We start from the raw sequence: 18,966 nt of genomic DNA on the forward strand, positions 1-18,966 counted from the left end.
TGAAGCAGAGACAACCTTGTTTGAGGGCCATCTTATAAGTAATGACAAGCAGTTGGTTTGTGAGCAGGAGTGTGATGAAAATAGATTTTCTCTTTAGAAAAAAAGTTCTGGAAGGACCATGATGAATGGATTGGAAAGGAGGGATGCTGGAGGTGAAAGATAAATTCTAAGACTGTGCTAAGTACCAAGTGAAAGCCCGAACTAGAAGTGTAGGGGAGAGGTGGTGCAGGTGGAAAGAAAAGGGCAGATTCCAGCACAAGGTTCTCTCTATCTCTCTCGAGACAGAGTTTCAATCTTTTGCCCAGGCTGGAGTGCAATATCATGATGTTGGCTCACTGCAACCACCGCCTCCCAAGTTCAAGTGATTCTCGTGCCTCAGCCTCCGGGGTAGCTAGGATTACAGGCATGCACCAACATGGCTGGCTAATTTTGTATTTAGTAGAGACGGGGTTTTACCTTGTTGGCCAGGCTGGTCTTGAACTCCTGACCTCAGGTGATCTGCCTGCCTCGGCCTGCCAAAGTGCTGGGATTATAGGCGCGAGCCACCGTGCCTGCTCCCAGCACAAGGCTCTTAACACGTTGGCTCAGTGATCCCAACAAGGCCCATGGGTGGACTGAGGGGCTGCACAGATCTCAAAGGTTATATATCAAATTTTGTGGGAGTCACATACGAATGTAACTGGGGAGAGGATTCTGCTAGCTAGCATCCCCCAGGGAAGATGCCAAGATGGGATTAAACATTCAAGACATTTCACAGGAGAAACGCCTGTGGGAGAAAACAGAGAGGATGCTGGGAGAGGCTGAGAGAGCTCTCAGAGATAGAAGGAAGGAAGGAGGGTTAAGGGGGAATCCTCCAGGCAAATTACCCATTGGAGGAGCCTCTATCTTCCAGGAATGGCTGTGCTTAATATTCCTGCTGTGTTTAGTAACTGGGAACGGGCTGTCAGAAGCAGAGGCTAGGTGCCAATGCAGCCGCTCAATGTCTAAGCCCAGCAGCCGGGAGAGCAGAGAGGCTCCTGTTCATGATCACCACAAGGACATGTGGCTTTGATTGGATCCTCAAAGAGTTCCATGGCCAAAAGCGGTTAAAACCTTTCTAGAAACTGTTGCGGCAAAACAACATGTAAATAATTTATCTGCATACCTAGGAGAATGGCGATGATGCTACCTGCTCTATGACATGTAGCACGAGGCACTGTGCCAGCGAGTGTTTTGTTTCTGCCATATTGTGTTTGAGATGCCAGAAGCTCAGATGACACAGTTCGAGCTGCAGCTCTGTAAAAGAGCATGTTTATAGAGAAATTGAGGTGACAATGGAAACAACAGGAATGAATAAGTTTTCCTCAAAAGAGTTGAGACTGAGCAGAGCAGAGGGTCAGATGACGTTGTTTTAGATGGGGGCACTGAGGCGTAACAGTCCAAGTATATTGTTGAGAGAAACCAGGATAAGAGTGAGAGGCGTGGTCCAAAAGAGCAGCAGATAATCACTAGAGCACTCACATCTTAAAAGCAATGAGGACAAAGGCTAAAAAAAGAGTGGGGTTGTCAAAAATGCCAAACGCTTGCAGAATGTCAAGTAGGGAGAGGTCTCAGAAAAGTAGTCACGTTTTAAGAAGAAAAGAACCAGGAAACAGACTTTTCTGGGTCTGCCCACAGACCTCATCTTACCATGATATTACATTTGTATTATAGTATTTTCTTGCATTTTTGGAAGAATTGTTCACTACATTCTATCTCTTCTCAATTCCAAATTAGGAAAAAGTAGGTAGGGTCCTGTTGGAGGTTGGAAGAATCATTTCTATCGCAAAGAAATGAATGGTGCTCTTTATAAATGTCTGTGGCATTTCCCCCCTTTTTCTGTATCCTGGATTGTCACTCAAACCCCACGAAACAAAATCTAAACAATACCTAATGCATGTGCTTTATGTTGAATATTTTAGATGTAATGCATATCTGGCTTTTGATAGCACACCATAGCATTTAAAAAAACAGATGATTGGTATCATCGTTTACTGAATTCACAAACAAATTTGTGGGGGGAAGATCCTTTTCCCTTGTAATATGGGGATTGAAAACTTGTACTGTTGTCTGATGGTTCAGAAATGCTTTTCTGTGCCAGTTATTGATCCATGTTGTTTGATGACCAAGAGTTTAATTCCTATAAACCGTAAGTGTATGGAGGCTCGATTTAAGAACTATCTATTTGGACAGCATGTCTTGTCCTTTTCAAAATGACAGTTTTGGTTTTATCCACTGGGTTACTCAATGTCCCTTCTATAAAGATCTGTATGACTAATTTACTTGATTTTTATTCTGGGAATCATTTATTTCTTATGTGAAATTTTTTTTTTTTTTTTTTTTTGAGACAGTGTGTCACGTAGGCTGGAGTGCAGTGGCATGATCACGGTTCACTGCAACCTTGACTTCCCAGGCTCAAGTGATCCTCAAACCTCAGACCCCTGAGTAGCTGGAACTACAGGTGCATGCCACCATGCCTGGCTATTTTTTCTTTTTTGTATTTTTGGTAGAGACGAGGTTTTGCCATGTTGCCCAGGCTGGTCTTCAACTCTTGAGCTCAAGCGATCTGCCTGCCTTGGTCTACCAAAGTGCTGGGATTACAGACGTGAGCCACCGTGCGAGGCCTCCAATATAGTTTTAACTTATTAGAATATGCAAATTTTGCAATATATCATATTTCCCTTTCCCCTTTATTACCAGGATATTACTCCATACCTAGGTATAGTAATAGGTTAATCTTGGTCCTAGTAAGATGACTCCCAGAGAAGTGCTTAGTTAATATATATTTGTTGAATGACTGAATGAATGAATGAATTAGTTCCTTTGGACCAACTCAGTTCTATTTATGATGTAAATGTAATATGGTGCTTTAGTTTGTCAATTATTTTGGGTTACCTTGGAAGTAGACTGAGTATTAATCCTGAATTCAATCTATAAAAGAAAGAAGCAAGCAGCACCCACGAAAAATAGAACAAAGAATAAGACAATGAATTTCTCTGATCTTTCATGGCTTAATGTAATATAATGTAATCCACAAGAGTACAACCAATGGTGTTTTCATGTTTAAGGTGGTTCAAGAAGAAAAATCACCACTTTATTTTTAGATAATAGTGTTTTGTTTTTTTTTTTGAGACGGAGTCTCGCTCAGTCTCCCAGGCTGGAGTGCAGTGGCGCGATCTTGGCTCACTGCAAGCTCCACCTCCCAGGTTCACGCCCTTCTCCTGCCTCAGCCTCCTGAGTAGCTGGGACTACAGGCGCCCGCCACCGCACCCGGCTAATTTTTTGTATTTTTAGTAGAGACAGGGTTTCACCGTGGTCTCGATCTCCTGACCCTGTGATCTGCCCGCCTCGGCCTCCCAAAGTGCTGGGATTACAGGCGTGAGCCACCGCGATCGGCCTAGATAATAGTTTTGAGTTGGTTGAAGGAAAAAGATCATGGGAGAAGCATAGTCTTTGAAATCAGAAAGTTTATACAAAACTTACTAACGTTGTGACCTTAGAGAGCTAAATTTGTCCACAAAATTGAAGTAATAATACCAAATATCTCCTAGAGGGGTGTATGAATTAAATGTGATAAAGTGTGTGAAGCCCAGGACATATGATCAGATGTTGCTAATTGTTCAGAAAACTTCCATTCCCTTTCTTCCTTTCCTGGGAGCATCAACACACTCAGAAATTTAATTACAGGAGATGAAAGGCATTCAAAAAACACTCAATTTTCCTCACTCTTATAAATCAATAACACATTTATGAATTATATTTTAGTGTGCTTACCAGAGAAAACAAGATCAACAAACTCAAAAACTAGGTACCGAGTCTCACTGTTCTCTTGCATTAGCATGAATGTAAAAGGTCTGTGGGCATTCTTAGCCCTTTAAAATCTGGCGTTCCTGAGTCCTGTGAGGAAGCCCGCAAACCACTCACTCTGCTTCAGGGTATGGACATCCTAGTGAAGAACTGATATATTCTATAGGATTATTACTCATCATGACTGAAGCTCAATAGATAAATTAGAAGCACAGCTACTCCTCAGCCCTGGAAATGACTCACTTCTCAAGTAATGCTCTCACTTCACTTGAAGATGGGTTTCAAGATGCCCTGCAGAAATGCTCATTGTCAAAGGGGTCTCTGGCCCGTTCCCAGAAGAATTTGTGGGTTGTCTAATAGAAGTACGGAGGCATTTGGCTGAGTGCTTTCTGGAGCTTGTCCTGCCAATTCCAGTAATTTGCACCAGGTCACTTGTTATCCATTTTAGCTGACTGAACAGTTTAAATCACAGGTGTGAAAAGGCAACCAAAGCAATAGTTGGTGAAGCCCTTGCAGGAATGTGCTATTGCCATCTTGACCATGTGTAAGCAGGGTCATGAACTACGACTGGCTCTTTTTTCCCTTTGCAGAAAACACACACACACACTCACTATTTGTTCAAGAATAAGTATTAGTCTCTGAGAAAATGGAGTTACAATGAACATCTGCAAAAACACAAGAAATCTAAACCTGAGCAGCAAATACTCCAACTCACTGAAAGCAAACCCTCTGCCAACTCAAATGGGTCTCCAACCTTGTTTTGAATAGTTTGGGTGTTCTTTTTTTAGATTGATGAGAGCTTAAACATTCAGTTCCACTCTCTATCTCTGTTACACTGCAAATGTGGTGTTCAGGTACTTATTTTCCAGTTTAGCATTTCATAATAGTCTGTTATTTTCCGCCTAGGTTGCTTTGTGACAGTCTCATGCAGAATTTCCTCCCATGTGGTCTTTTCTCTTTTGGATACATCTCATTATCCATTTAAGAGTAATGAGATAAATATGTGCCATCAAGTGACTGTAGGGGAATAAGTGCCCAGCACCACCTTGCAAATAAGTAGTTGCTCTCTCACCTGGAGAGCTTTAAAATATGTCCACACTGGAAACATTTTAAGGGACAGGTTAAAAAAATTTTTACTTAGTATTGCATCTATGCAGTTCTTACAGGAGTTTTGTTAAAACTCTACTTACCATGAGTACATGTGGGTGTTTATGGAATCAAGAAAGTGAACATGAACTGGTTTTCCCATCGGACATTTTTCATGCAGGGAACAAAGTAAAGCAGTGATCAGAAATGCTTGATTTCTGTAGAAAAGGCAGCCACTAAGGTCAGAGCCTTGGGGAAATGTGGTGGATGGTAGAGATGGTATGACCAGAACAGTTGGCAGCTGCTGCCAGAAGGGGGAACAGTTAATTCTGGACTTTGACTGCAAGCAAAGAGGGACTGTAAGCCCACCCCTGAGGGCCAGGCTCCCCAGGGCAGGAGGAATGACTCTGAGGCTCACTGTGCAGTGTTTAGTATGAGGAAGGAGGCTAGTTGCCCTCTGGCCCTTCACTATCCTCTCCTGTTGCTAGGTACTTCATTAGAGCAGGAGGTTAAACAATTCACCCACAATTCCAGACACCACCCTTTGTTTCTGTGCTGAAGTATCCTATGAAGTTTTGCCACATAGTTTGTGGCATTCTCCAGTGCACCAGGATTTGTCTCAAACCCTTAGACTCTGTCCTACTTAAATCTGTGAAATGGAAGTTGGAAGCTGGGACAATGCACAGATGATAGTTCTGGAATCTTAAAAATAATTATTCAGAAAATCTCTTCTATCTCCTCTCTCCATCTAAGTATCATGGGAATTCAAATTTAGAGATTAGTTTCTCCTAAAATCAGGCCTGCTGTTCATGTTGCCGTAGTAACATTGCTAATGAAAGAAAGAGTTTCCAGGAGACCCATTTGTCAAACTCTATTCCAATCACAAGGACTGGATTTATAAATCCCGTAGACTACTTCAACTTCATTTTTCCTCTACAGAGTCATGTATTATTTTACAGTTAGGCATTAAAACTATGTAACTGAATTAAAAAGTAATGAAATACTTAGCATGACTGATAGGTTTGCTATTTGAGATAAATTTAAAAGATCACAGTCATCATTGTACATAGCCAGTGTTTTCTTTCTTGAGTTCATAGAAGTTTTAGTGGTAAAACTTTTTCCAAGTCCTGTCCGTGGCCATGATATAAAGACAGATGCCATCAAACTCCCTGCAAACCAGAAAAAAATGATACACTCAAACTTTTGGAGCTTTGGAAAACTGGATTCCAATCTCAGATATTGACTTAAAGATATTTGACTTTGATATTGATATCATTATTAGCATGTGATGCATTCTTTCAGAAATGCTCTGCAGGAGTGTAACACAACATACTCTAAAATATGTGCTTTGGTTAGAAGATGGCAGGTTGAGCACGTGTTTGCCTTTTGAGTCACCAAAGCCCACTGGGGACAAAAAAGGATAGAAGTTGCTAACCCATAGTGAGAAGGCCAGGATAAGGGCAAGGAGAGTTGGGTAGCCAATAGATAAGAAAGTTTCATTAGTTTAATAAATTTCTGGGAGATAGAAAGATAATAGAACTGTGTGAAAGGACAGAAGCCCAGAACATGCTATGGGAAGTAGCAGAGCAAGTAAGAGCAAAGAACCTTGAAGAGACTTTTGGTTCTACATCAAACCATAGGACAGGACAGGAGTAAGGGGCACTAATTAAAGAAGAACTTACGGAACAACTACATAGGTGGGTGCAATTCTCATAGGAATTTTGTTAAAACTTTACTTACTATGAATACATGTGGGTGTTTATGGAATCAAGAAAGTGAACATGAACTGGTTTTCCCATTGGGCGTGTTTCATGCAGGGTACAAAGTACAGCTCTCTCTCACAGCTCTGTATGCAGAATGGCAAAATGCCTAAGACTTATCTGTAAACCAACCAACCAGGCAACCAAGCAAGCAAGCAAGCAAGCAACCCACCAACCAACCAATCCACCAACCCACCCACCAACCAACCCACCAACCAACCAACCAACCCACCAACCCACCAACCAACCCACCAACCAACCAAACAACCCACCAACAACCAACCAACCCACCAACAACCAACCCACCAACCAACCCACTCACCAACCAACCAACCAACCCACTCACCAACCAACCAACCCACCAACAATCAACCCACCAAACCACCAACCAACCAACCCACTCACCAACCAACCCACCAACCAACCAATCCACCAACCCACCCACCAACCAACCAACCCACCAACAACCAACTCACCAACCCACCATCCAAACAATCAGCAAAAACAGAGCAGGCATTTTGTAAAACAAAAATGAACTCTAAGGAAAAGTTAAGGTCCTAGCTGTGTGCTAGTGCCTGTGGTAGACCTACAGCCTAACAGAGGCTGCCCCTTCATTTATTCTAAAGCAGGCTCAAGCAAAACAATCACTGATATGCTTCATTCATTTGAATAGACTTCCCGGTCAGAATTCCCTCCGAGAGAGCCTTTTGGAATGTAGAACTACTTACACAATGGCAGAAGAAAGCTACACCTATCCCCCAGGTTTTTGTTGTTAAATAAGAATGAACATCATCAGTCATGGGAAAAAAATAGGAAGATCCTTCAGTCATAGGCAAGAATCAGCCACATGGAAAAGAAAGTCCAAGGTAACCTGTATTAGGACAGTTTACAAATGCCTTGGGGCTGCTCTGTCTATGGAGTAGCCATTCTTTTATTCCTTTACTTTCCTAATAAACTTGCTTTCACTTTACTCTATGGACTCACCCTGAATTCTTTCTTGCGTGAGATCCAAGAGCCCTCTCTTGGGGTCTGGATTGGGACTGCTTTTCTGTAATTTGTGGACTTCAAGCTTGGTGCAGCAACTGAATGAGGCTGTGGTTGTCTCCCTTGGTGGTGGGGTAAGGTATGTTCTATGAGTATACATAAATATTGAGGAGCCAAAGGGAGGACTTTGGCAGACACTATAAATTGGATTACTCAACACTTGCTTATAACCCCCTTTGCTGTTATTTGCTTTTGTGATAGAGGGAGTAACTAACCGTAAATACTCACTCAGTCACCTACACAGCTAGTGGTAGCAATACAACACAATTCTGGCCAGTAAGACACAAACAAATTCACGGAGGAAACTGCTCTAGGAAAAATATTTGCTTGGTTGATAAAGGTAACTGATGCAGCTGCCCCAGGCCCCCTCCTCCCTTTTCTACTTCCTGCTGCCTGGATCACAGATGTAATTCCTAGAACTGCAGTCATCTTGCAACCATGGGACAACAAGCCAGTGTGCAAAGAGGGTACAGTGAGAGAGAGTCTAGTTTTCTCATGACATCATTATCCACTGTATCAGTTCTGGATTGCCTGAACTTATTGATATTTGAGTAAATTAAACCATATCTATTTAGGGCATTATAAATTAAATATTCTGTTACTTGAGACTGAACAGCAACTGGCTAATAACATAAAAGAAGGAAGTGGAGTGAGAAGGAAGGAAGGAATGAAGGACAGTGATGCTAACAGCCTTGTTTTACATAGGGTAGGATTGAGAAACTGACTTCTGTCATTGGAATCTTGCCTGTTTTTTATTTTTTATTTTTTTATTTTTTGAGACGGAGTCTCGCGCTGTCGCCCAGGCTGGAGTGCAGTGGCCGGATCTCGGCTCACTGCAAGCTCCGCCTCCCGGGTTCACGCTGTTCTCCTGCCTCAGCCTCCCCAGTAGCTGGGACTACAGGCGCCCGCCACCTCGCCCGGCTAGTTTTTTTTGTATTTTTTAGTAGAGACGGGGTTTCACCGTGTTAGCCAGGATGGCCTTGATCTCCTGACCTCATGATCCGCCCGTCTCGGCCTCCCAAAGTGCTGGGATTACAGGCTTGAGCCACAGCGCCCGGCCTCTTGGCTGTTTTAATATTTAATCATTGCTCATCTACCTCCACATTTTTTTTGTTTTTTAATCCTGAGATCTTCTCCCTGTTTAATAAAATATTTTAGGCTGAGGCATTCTAGGCATTCTAGAGGAGTACCGACAAGGCTACGTGCATTGATCAAGTTCTTGGCTTTTGAAATTCTAAGTGTGCTTTTGAAATTTATTTTCTTGAAATCCAAAGGCTTTTGCTTGCAAGAGAAAGAAATATGTCATTGAATTCCAAAAGCTTTGTTTTAAGTAGCCAAAGAAAAATCTCTGAAGGAATTAGGGCATAAAGGTTGGTTTGCCTGAAGTGAGGAAGAAGGATAGAGGTTTACAGAGTCAGGGGGAAAGCAAGTGCTTGAGGCTTGCTTGTATCCTGGCCACCCGCGGCTCCCAACCCCAATCTTGGAGTGGGAGTGTCAGAGGCGTTTGAACCAGAGTGACTCCATCTTGAATAGGGCCTAAGTAAAATAAGGCTGAGACCTACTGGACTGCCTTTCCAGGAGGTTAGGCATTCTTAGTCACAGGATGAGATTGGAGGTCAGCACAAGATACAGGTCACAAAGACCCTGCTGATAAAACAGGATGTGGTAAAGAAGCAGGCCAAAACCCACCAAAACCAAGATGGTGATGAAAGTGACCTCTGGTTGTCCTCACTGCTAATTATATGCAATTATAATGTATTAGCATGCTAAAAGACACTCCCATCAGTAACATGACAGTTTACAAATGCCATGGCAATGTCAGAAAGTTACCTTATATGGTCTAAAAAGGGGAGGAATCCTCAGTTCTGGTAATTGCTTGCCCCTTTCCCAGAAAACTCATGAATAATCTACCCTTCATTTTGCATATAATCAAGAAATAACTCTAAGTATACTCAGTCGAGCAGCTGTATATACCACTGCTCTGCCTATGGAGTAGCCATTCTTTATTCCTTTGCTTTCGCTTTACTCTATGGACTTGCCCTGAATTCTTTCTTGAGAGAGGTCCAAGAACCCTCTCTTGGCATCTGGATTGGGACCACTTTCCGGTAATGGGAGAGGGTAGTTTTGAAAAGAGTAAGAGAAGAAAGGAGCAGTACACCCCTTTCTGAGAGGCAGCAAGCTAAACACAAGCCTCACAGAAGTGCTCCCACCTCCTAACAGAGTATACCATAGCTGTACAATGGGAATTGTAGTGGGGAGGGCCAAGGCTCAGAGGAGGGCATAAGACAGCCCTGCTGAGATTCCTGTGTCCCCATAGACACAGAAGACAGTTGGAGAACTGTTCATGTCCCTTAAAGGGTCACAGAAGGGTTAAGATGGTGAGTGGATCTGAAGGGAATCTTTTATGAGAACATGGATGATACAAACCATGTGAACTAGTAACCAGAGTTCATGGCGGTGCCTGGAACAGCTCAGCGGATGTCAACAGAGATGTTAATGACCAAACATCAGGAGATGCCAAGTAGGACAGAAGTCAACCATATCTATCTAGGGCATACCTACCTAGGATACCTCCCCCCAGTGCTTTGGCACCACATAAATCCCCCAGAAAAGAACTGCCCTCCCAGGAAAGTGGGAGGTAAGGGAGGAATTCAGCTGGACTGTATCGAGTTTAAATGTAAAATGACTGAGCTTGCTTGGAATCGACAATGATTAAGGTTTATGTCAGCTGGTAAAATGTGGTCTTTTAGTTACAGAAAATAAAGTTAATCTTTTTTTAAAAAAATGTCCAAGAACATGGCTGGAGAAAATTGAACCTGCTACAAAAGAAATTGAGGCATAAGTATATTATTTAAAGTAATTAAAGATAAACAAGCAAAGAAGTAAAAATGATAATACATCAAATATCAGAAGGTGGAAAAGTTGGGAGAAGAGAGGATGGTTGTATAAGTTAATTAAATCCTCATCTTTCATTTCTGGGAGACAATAGGCTAAATATAAATTTGATACATTCAGAAATCTCATATGCATGTTATTCAGTATTTTGAAAGTAACAAGTATAAGAATTAAAGAACTGAAACAGTTAAGATGTTGTTTCTTGGGAGAGGAACTGGGAGGAAGGTAGGAGACTGTTTCTTTCCATCGTAGATTGTTTTTTCCTATTTGATTTTTTTCTTACAATATACCCATGTTACTTTTATATTAATTAAACTAGAAAAAAATAATCATGAGCCTCTGTGTGATTTGTTTGTCCTATATGATGCAGTGGTCTATGCTAACAGAATATGCATACTAAAGATAAAAATACCTCTGATAAGTGTTCTAAGAATATGAAATACTGTGCACCATAAAGAGGTTTTGCAGAGCTCTGTGAGAATTCCCAGATTCTATGGGCAAAGATGGCAACCACCAGAACAAAAGGAAATAGACATGATGGACAAGAGATAGGAGAAGGACAAATAACATGCAAAGCTTAGATAGACAGGCTTTTCAAAAATAGTTATTGGGATTGTATCAAAGGTTGTGCCATGGCAATTGGAGCTTTGGGATGATACATTTGGAATTTGGATTGTCTTCTGTGAAATGTAGTGGGAGTGGTTCTCAAGGCTTATACACACATACCCCACTAGGTTTAGCTTGAGCTCTAGCCCATCAATCACTATCTTTTTCTCACTCAGCCCTTGGCTTTTGGAAGTACAGTTAGAGGACTCGAAAGTCATGGTCTGTGACAAACCCATGTCCACTCAGAGGCAGAGGACTGACGGAGTATAGGAAGTTATGAGTGAAACCTGAAGTCGTGTGACCCATGCTTAAACAAATGATGGCTGTGGAATGAAGAACTGTGAATTATGGAGGTCTAGGAGACAGCCCAGCAAACCCTTGCAGTGTTGTCAAGCAAATGCCCCTTTGTGCACTGAGATCACTTCTTTGTCTGGGTGTTCTTTGTACCTACAACTCTGGCCAATATCCTTCATTATCTTCTTGGGCTAATGGAACCAAAGAGTAGAGACACATTCTGGGACAGGTGAATGAGTGATATGCATGACATCCCGCAATCAGTGCTTCAGGCAGTACATGCAGTACCACTTTCAACATGCTACTGAGCTCATTCTTAGAGGCTGGAGAGGTGAGTAAGGGTTATGTATATATCCCACATTGGTTTAGGACTGGTAGGAACAATTAGTGTGATTAAACATTTCAGTCTGACATCCCTTGAAAGTATTTACGGAACTCAAAAAAGTCACAGAATGAGCTGAGATTTATTTTCTAGAAATATCTTCAACCCATGGCACTACAGTTAAAAGCATGCTGTCCTACAATGATATCATGGTTCTACCAAAGAAAAAATTCTCTTCATGTGACTAGGAAGAAGAGGTGAATAGGAGCTTCTCACCTTTACAGTGCAATTTTGCTTTCCCAATGACAGTATCCTGGAAGCATTGGGGGTAGATTGCTTTGCTAGAATGCAGTACCTGAAAACCACCTTTGCTTTCTTGCCATTCATCTGGCCACCCAGGAGCAAGCTTCTTCAGAGCCAACATTATGAATGAGGATCAATCAAAATCAAATTCCATGCACATATTTATACCTCTAACAGGTGCTGTGGTTGAAATTCAGCCCTAGGGTTTCTGAAGTCTGGGAAGAAGTTGGAAAATCTGCCATTTAAAAACTGCCAGCAGTTGTCTACTTCGGTGGAGGTCTCAGAGTTCCTTTCTAAAGAAGATAGTTCAACTGGGTGAGGTGGCTCACGCCTGTAATCCCAACACTGTAGGAGGTGGAGGTGGGTGGATCACCTGAGGTCAGGAGTTTGAGACCAGCCTGGCCAACATGGTGAAACCCCCTCTCTACTAAAAATACAAAATTAGCCGGCTGTGGTGGCACATGCCTGTAATCCCAGCTACTCGGGCGGCTGACGCAGGAGAATCACTTGAACCTGGGAGGCGGAGGTTGCAGTGAGCCAAGATCATGCCATTACCCTCTAGCCTGGGTGACAGAGAAAGACTCTGTCAAGAAAGGAAGGAAAGAAGGAAGGGAGGGAGGGAGGAAAGAAGGAAGGAAGGAGAAAAGAAAGAAAAGAAGGAAGGAAGAAAGAGAAAGAAGATGGTTCTTTTGTTCTGGGTGAACTGCTTCAAAGCAAATATCCTTAGCACCCTTCTGTCAGCTTAAATTCTTTCCTGGCATTAAGTGAAAAGCTATTACATGAAAAATATTTCTGTTAATTGTAATTAATTCTGTCCTCACCTGAAATTCTCACAAACAATTTTCTCAGAGAGATAAATACATCATTTGGATAATGAAAACAAGATTAAATAGTTAATAAACAACAATTGTAAAGCACACAGAATTTGTACATAAAATGTCATGTAATGGAGGTTTAGTATATATATATTTTTCCCTGCACCACTTTCTTCACCAGTTTTTCAACCATTTTGGGACTTGTGTTTATGCTGCACTCAAACTGCATTTGAAATTAAGTTTAAGCACAAATATCTTCAGGGCAAAATAGAGCTAAACATGACAGCACTTTGGAAGATGTGGAAATAGTGCAAGGGTGCAACAGACTGAAGATAGTGGAAGAGGCCACCTTTTCATTTCTTTTTCTCTGTTTATATATACAGAAAGCTAAACATTTAAACATGCACAATTCAGATTTTTTCCAGTCGATATTCTATAACCAGAAACCATTAGACTGAGTAAATTGGTGAATGTGGCTTTGCCTGAACATATAATTTCAGAATATGATTTCGTATATCTTATTTATTTAGTATATTTTGGGATACAAGAGTCATTATACTGAAATAAGGCATGTGATAGGCAGAATAATGGCCTCCGCCCAACAATGTCCACGTCAAATTTCTTGTAACTCATGAATATGTTACCTTACGTGGCAAAGGAGACTTTGCAGATGTGACTATGTTAAGGATCTTGAGATGGAAGTATTATTGTGGATTATCCAGGTGGGCCATTGTCATTGCTAGTGTCCTTATGAGTAGGGGAGGGGTCAGAGAAAGCAAAGTAATGATAGAAGCAGTGCAAGCAAGGAACCACCACATGAGGATACAGACAGGATGTCTCCAGAAGCTGGAAGAGGCAAGGAAATGGATTTTCCCCTGGAGATTCCAGAAGGAATGTGGTCTTTGCCATCCTATTTTAGACTTTTCATTTTGGAAATTGGAAGATAATACGTTTGTGTTGTTTTTAAGGCACTCAATTTGTGGATATGTGTGACAGCAGGGATAGGAAACTAATGCAAAGAATCATTGTTTGCAAAGTAGTGTAATTTTCAAGAGCCATAATGGTAAACTTGTTACTTTGAAAGTCTATATGAGATGTAAATCTGCCCACCCTTCATTCTATTGCAAGGGTCCCCAGCTCTCCAGCTGCAGACTGGTACCGGTCCATGGCCTGTTAGGAACTGGGCCGCACAGCAGGAGGTGAACAGCAGGTAAGCATTACTGCCTGAGCATTAGTGCCTGCTGTTGGATCAGCTGGGGGAATTAGATTCTCATAGGAGCATGAACGCTAGTGCGAACTGCGCATGCGAACAATCTAGGTTGTGCACTCCTTATGAGAAGCTAACTAATGCCTGATGATCTGAGGTGGAAAAGTTTCATCTCGAAACCATCCTCCACCTTCGGTCCATGGAAAAATTGTCTTCCATGAAACAGGTCCCTGGTGTCAAAACGTTTGGAGAACTGTTCTCCAGGGCTAGGCTGAAGTCAACTCTAACCTGGATGTATATGTTTGAGACTGAAGAGTTAAAAGCCTATTTTAGGAGCACACGTTTCTGAATCCAGCTTAGATAAAAAAGTGTCTCCAGACACATTTTGCCTTTGTTGTTTGTGGGGAATAGTGTGGAGTGGGAGAACAGGCTGGAAGAAGTGGTAGGACAAAAATACGTACTTTTTTCTGTATGGTTTGGGACAGCCTTGTACTCAAAGTGTTCATTATCTCTGGCGTGATGAGTGAAATTTTTGTTATTTTGTTACTGCTATGTATTGAATTGTGTCCCCTCCAAAATTCATATGCTGAAGCTCTAACCTCCAATGTGATGGTGTTTGGAGATGGGACTTTTGAAAGGTAATCAGGTTAAAATTAGGTCAGGAGGGTGGGGCCCTTATGATACAGTTAGTGTCCTTGTAAGAGGAGATGGCAGAGAGCTTGCTCAGTCTCTCTGCCACATGAGGAACCTAGCAAGAAGACGGGCCATCTGCAAACTAGGAAGAGGCCACTCTCCTAAACTCAGCCACGCTGGACCTTCATCACAGACTTCCAGCCTCCAAAATAGTGAGAAAATAAATTTATTTGTGGCATTTTCTTATGGCAGCCTGAGCTAACAAAGACAAATCTGAGAGGAAATGAAGAGAAGGGTATAAGGCTTGATTTCCATATCAATTGGATGGGAGGGGAAATGGAGAGACCCAGGCTAGTCCAGATTTAGAAGAAAACCCAAGCTACAGGAGAATTGTTATTTCCTGAAGAGATCTGGTGGCCTGTTGTGGAGGGGGCTGATGTTTGATTACTGCAAGTATGATAGGCAGTTTTAAGATGCCCCTCAAGACTCCTTGTCCTGATGTACACATACTTCCTTCCAATTATTTAATCAAACACTAATCTAGGTGCTGCTATGGACGTTTTGCAGATCTAGGAAGTTTCGCGGATGTGATTGAGCTCCCAAATCAGTTGATATTAGGTAGGGTGAGTATGTGGGTGGGCCTGACCTAATCACATGAGCCCTTCAAATTTGGGTCTAGAGGTCAGAGACAGAGGAAGTCAATAATTCAAAGCACAAGAGGGACTTGAGGCAGATGCACTGGCTCACACCCATAATCCTAGCCCTTTGGGAGGCTGAGGTGGGGGAATAGCTTGAGCCAGAAGTTCAAGACCAGCCCCAGCAACATAGCAAGGCCTGTATAAAAAAACTAAAAATATTAGCTGGGTATGGTGGCTCATGCCTATGGTCCCAGCTACTCAGGAGGCTGAGTGGGGAGGACTGCTTGAACCTGGGAGGGTGAAGCTACAGTGAGTTGTGGTCCTGTCACTGCATTCCAGCTTGTACAACAGAGTGAGATCCTGTCTTAAAAAAAAAAAGAAAAAAAGGAAAAAACCCAACTTGACACACCATTGCTGGCTTGAAGATGGAGGCCACATGCCAAGGAATGTGGGTGGCCTTGAGCTGCTGAAAGCAGTCCTGGCTGATAGCCAGCAAGGAAACAGGGACCTCTATTCTACAACTTCAAGGAACTGGATCCTGTAAACAGCGTGAATAGTTTGGAGGCAGAATGAATGGCTTAGAGCATCCAGGGAAGGACTCAGTCCAGTCAGCACTTTGATGTCAGCCTTGTGAGACCCTACCCAGAGAACATAGCTATGCAGTGCCAAACTCCAGACCTACAGAACTATGAGCTAATAAACAAGTGTTGTTTTAAGCAGCTAAATTTATAGTAATGTGCTACTCAGCAATAGAAAACCCAAATAGCAGTTTGCACTATTTTGGTTTCTCCACCTCTGTGCAGACTCCAGCATTCTAGGAATGAGATTCAGTTAAATAGTCTTTTACTTGGAGCCACACATTTATCAGCAAGTCCATCTCTGTCTAGCCTCTAAGATAAAACATACCTAGAATAAATTTTGGAAGCCTTGGAAATGGCCCTTGGGGCCTTTGAAATTTATAATAGATTGTTTTCTATGCAGTTAAGCATATAAACTCAGAACCCTTATTTTTTGTTATTAAAAATGTATGTGCCTCCATTTCTATCCACGGGCTAGGCCATTTTAGTTAAATATAGAAATGGCCTGGATAATCAAATTTCAGGAGGTTTTTATTATTTGTAGATGATGTATGAGAATTATCTTTTATTTTACAAAATCTCTGACTATAAGGCGAAAAGAATCCTTGCTGACTACTTTCCTAAACAACAGAAATTTTAAAAGGATTGGTTGCAAGCTTATTTTCCACAATCATCTGTTTGATAAAAATGCGATGTTTTTAGTAAGTATAGTGTATCCAATTCAATTCACCAAACAGTTGAATATTCTATTTTCTTTGTCAAAAAATGTTTGCCTCTAAGTTCATGGCAAACATTTTTTTTTTTATTTTTTTTTTTTTGCCACTGCACAAATCCCATTAAAAGAGATCTATTAAAAAGCTGCTATGTAAGACACTATGTAAGACACTGTGAGATCCATTACGGTAGATTTAAACTATCCCAACAAAAAGATACCATATATCTAGTATGAAGACAGAAGATTTGTTGCTGGAGTCAGAACACCAAACTCAGATGGGCTTACACAAAATTAGAAATTTATCAACTTAATTGAAAAGTACAAAATTAGGCCTGGCTCAAAGTGCTGTTTTACCCAGAGGTTCAAAATATCACAATTTCTCCATGACTGTTTTAGCTCATGTCCCCTCTTCTATGTGCCCGATTTATCTCTGGGCTGGCCCCCCTCGTGCCACCAAAATGACTCGTGCAACTCTAGACCTCACACCCTCACTACAACATCTGAGAAAGTGAGGATGTGTCTTTTTGGAGTTCTTTTGGAAGATAATGGAGGCTCTTATTCTCAAAGTCCCAGCCAATATCTCTTAGGCCTTGTGGTTCTTTAATCAAGTCTTACCGTCTTCCCTAAACAAATTATCAAGACTCTGAAACAGAAGAGAGGAGGATATAGGAAGCAGTATGTTTTGCTCAAAAACAATGGGAAAGCAAATTCTATCCAAACCACATGCCTGAGAATAGGAAAGGAACAACTGTCCAAAGAAAATTTTGGAGCTGTTGGACAGAAGAGGCAAATCAATATATGTCTGCAGTAGCGGAGTAAAATAAATGGGGTAAGAAAAGCACAAAGTACTCTGATGCTATGGTGTCAAAAGGGAGAAAAGCTCAACCTTTTGTCAGGGTTGGGAGGATAAGAGATTTCACAAAATAGTTGTGGTTTGTCTATTACTTCTACTTATTTTCAAAGCTCCATCTCAGGGTAAAAAAAGATATCCTCAGACGTAGGAACATATCAGCAAAAGCAAAAGGGCAGACAAGTGTAGTGCTGTGTGATGGTGATGCCAGTCAATGATACAAAAATGTTGGGAAACAGAGCTGAAGGGGGAAGTTGGAACCTTACTGTGAAGGGCTTTCCTTGAATTCCAGCAGAATAAATCAGATTTAATGTAGAAGTCAGTGGGGACTCCTTTACTGTTTTTGAATAGGAGAAAGACAACCAAATATGCCCTTCAGAAATATTAATCTGCTAGCAATGAATTGGATGAACTGCAGAAGAGGGAGACAAAATTCAGAGAGACGGGTTAGGAAGCTATTATAATACTCCAATGAGAAGCAACAATGACAGGTGACAGTTAAGTGGAAGTTGCTGATGGAATGATGTAGAATCTTCCTGGCTTGCTAACAAATTCGTTGGAAAGAATTAAAGGAGGAGGATAGTGACAGAGCTCTGATATTGGGTGATTATCAAGAAAGTAGTATTATTGATGAAAACGGGGAACTCAAGAGGAGGAGACTTTGGAGAGCAACAGACCCCATAAACAGCGAGTGATAAAGACTGCAAGCCCCTGACATAGATGATCCTTAACTGCTTGACAATCAAAGGGGCCTCTGCTATAATTCATACCTTTCATAAGCAAACGTTAACTGTGACATTTCCTACCACGTCCACTTATAATCTCTTAACATCACAGACCTATAACCCAGGGGCAGAATCACAAGCCTTCAAAACTGGTAGGGTTGAATGAGTTTGAAAGACATAATTTTTCCTTAAGCAGGTTCAGAATGAAAACTCCAGAGTCAAGTAGATGGAGATCAACATATTATCTTCAGTGCTGACAAAACTTTAAGAGGCCAAGGCTTAGTCTGAGAGTCAAATGGACTTCCACAGGTTGCCCCTGAGAATTAAAACAACTCACTGCTTTAAGCTGGTGTTTGGGCACACTTTCTCCCGCAGGGACAAAGCCTCTACATGAAAATTTACCTTTAGTCCTAAGAGTATGATACCTTCTCTAGGGGGAGGTAGATGCCAGAAAAGAGAGGGATATATTGGTTCAATTCTTTCATTTCTTGCTCTGGTGGGACGGAAGGAGTAGAGGGGAGAAGGGAGGCTGGGGTTTCACCTCCAGGATGTCCCTCCAGGTGGTGTGGGCGATAAATCTTCCTCACTGCCAGTGGCCCCAAGACCTTGTGCAGAACTTGTCTTCCTGTTGTTCATCATCAAAGCCCGGTATCTCTGACGTCTGAGGACC

This window comes from Rhinopithecus bieti, unplaced genomic scaffold (genome assembly GCF_001698545.2).
Source record: "Rhinopithecus bieti isolate Rb0 unplaced genomic scaffold, ASM169854v2 scaffold_17882, whole genome shotgun sequence".
Lineage (NCBI taxonomy): Eukaryota > Metazoa > Chordata > Mammalia > Primates > Cercopithecidae > Rhinopithecus > Rhinopithecus bieti.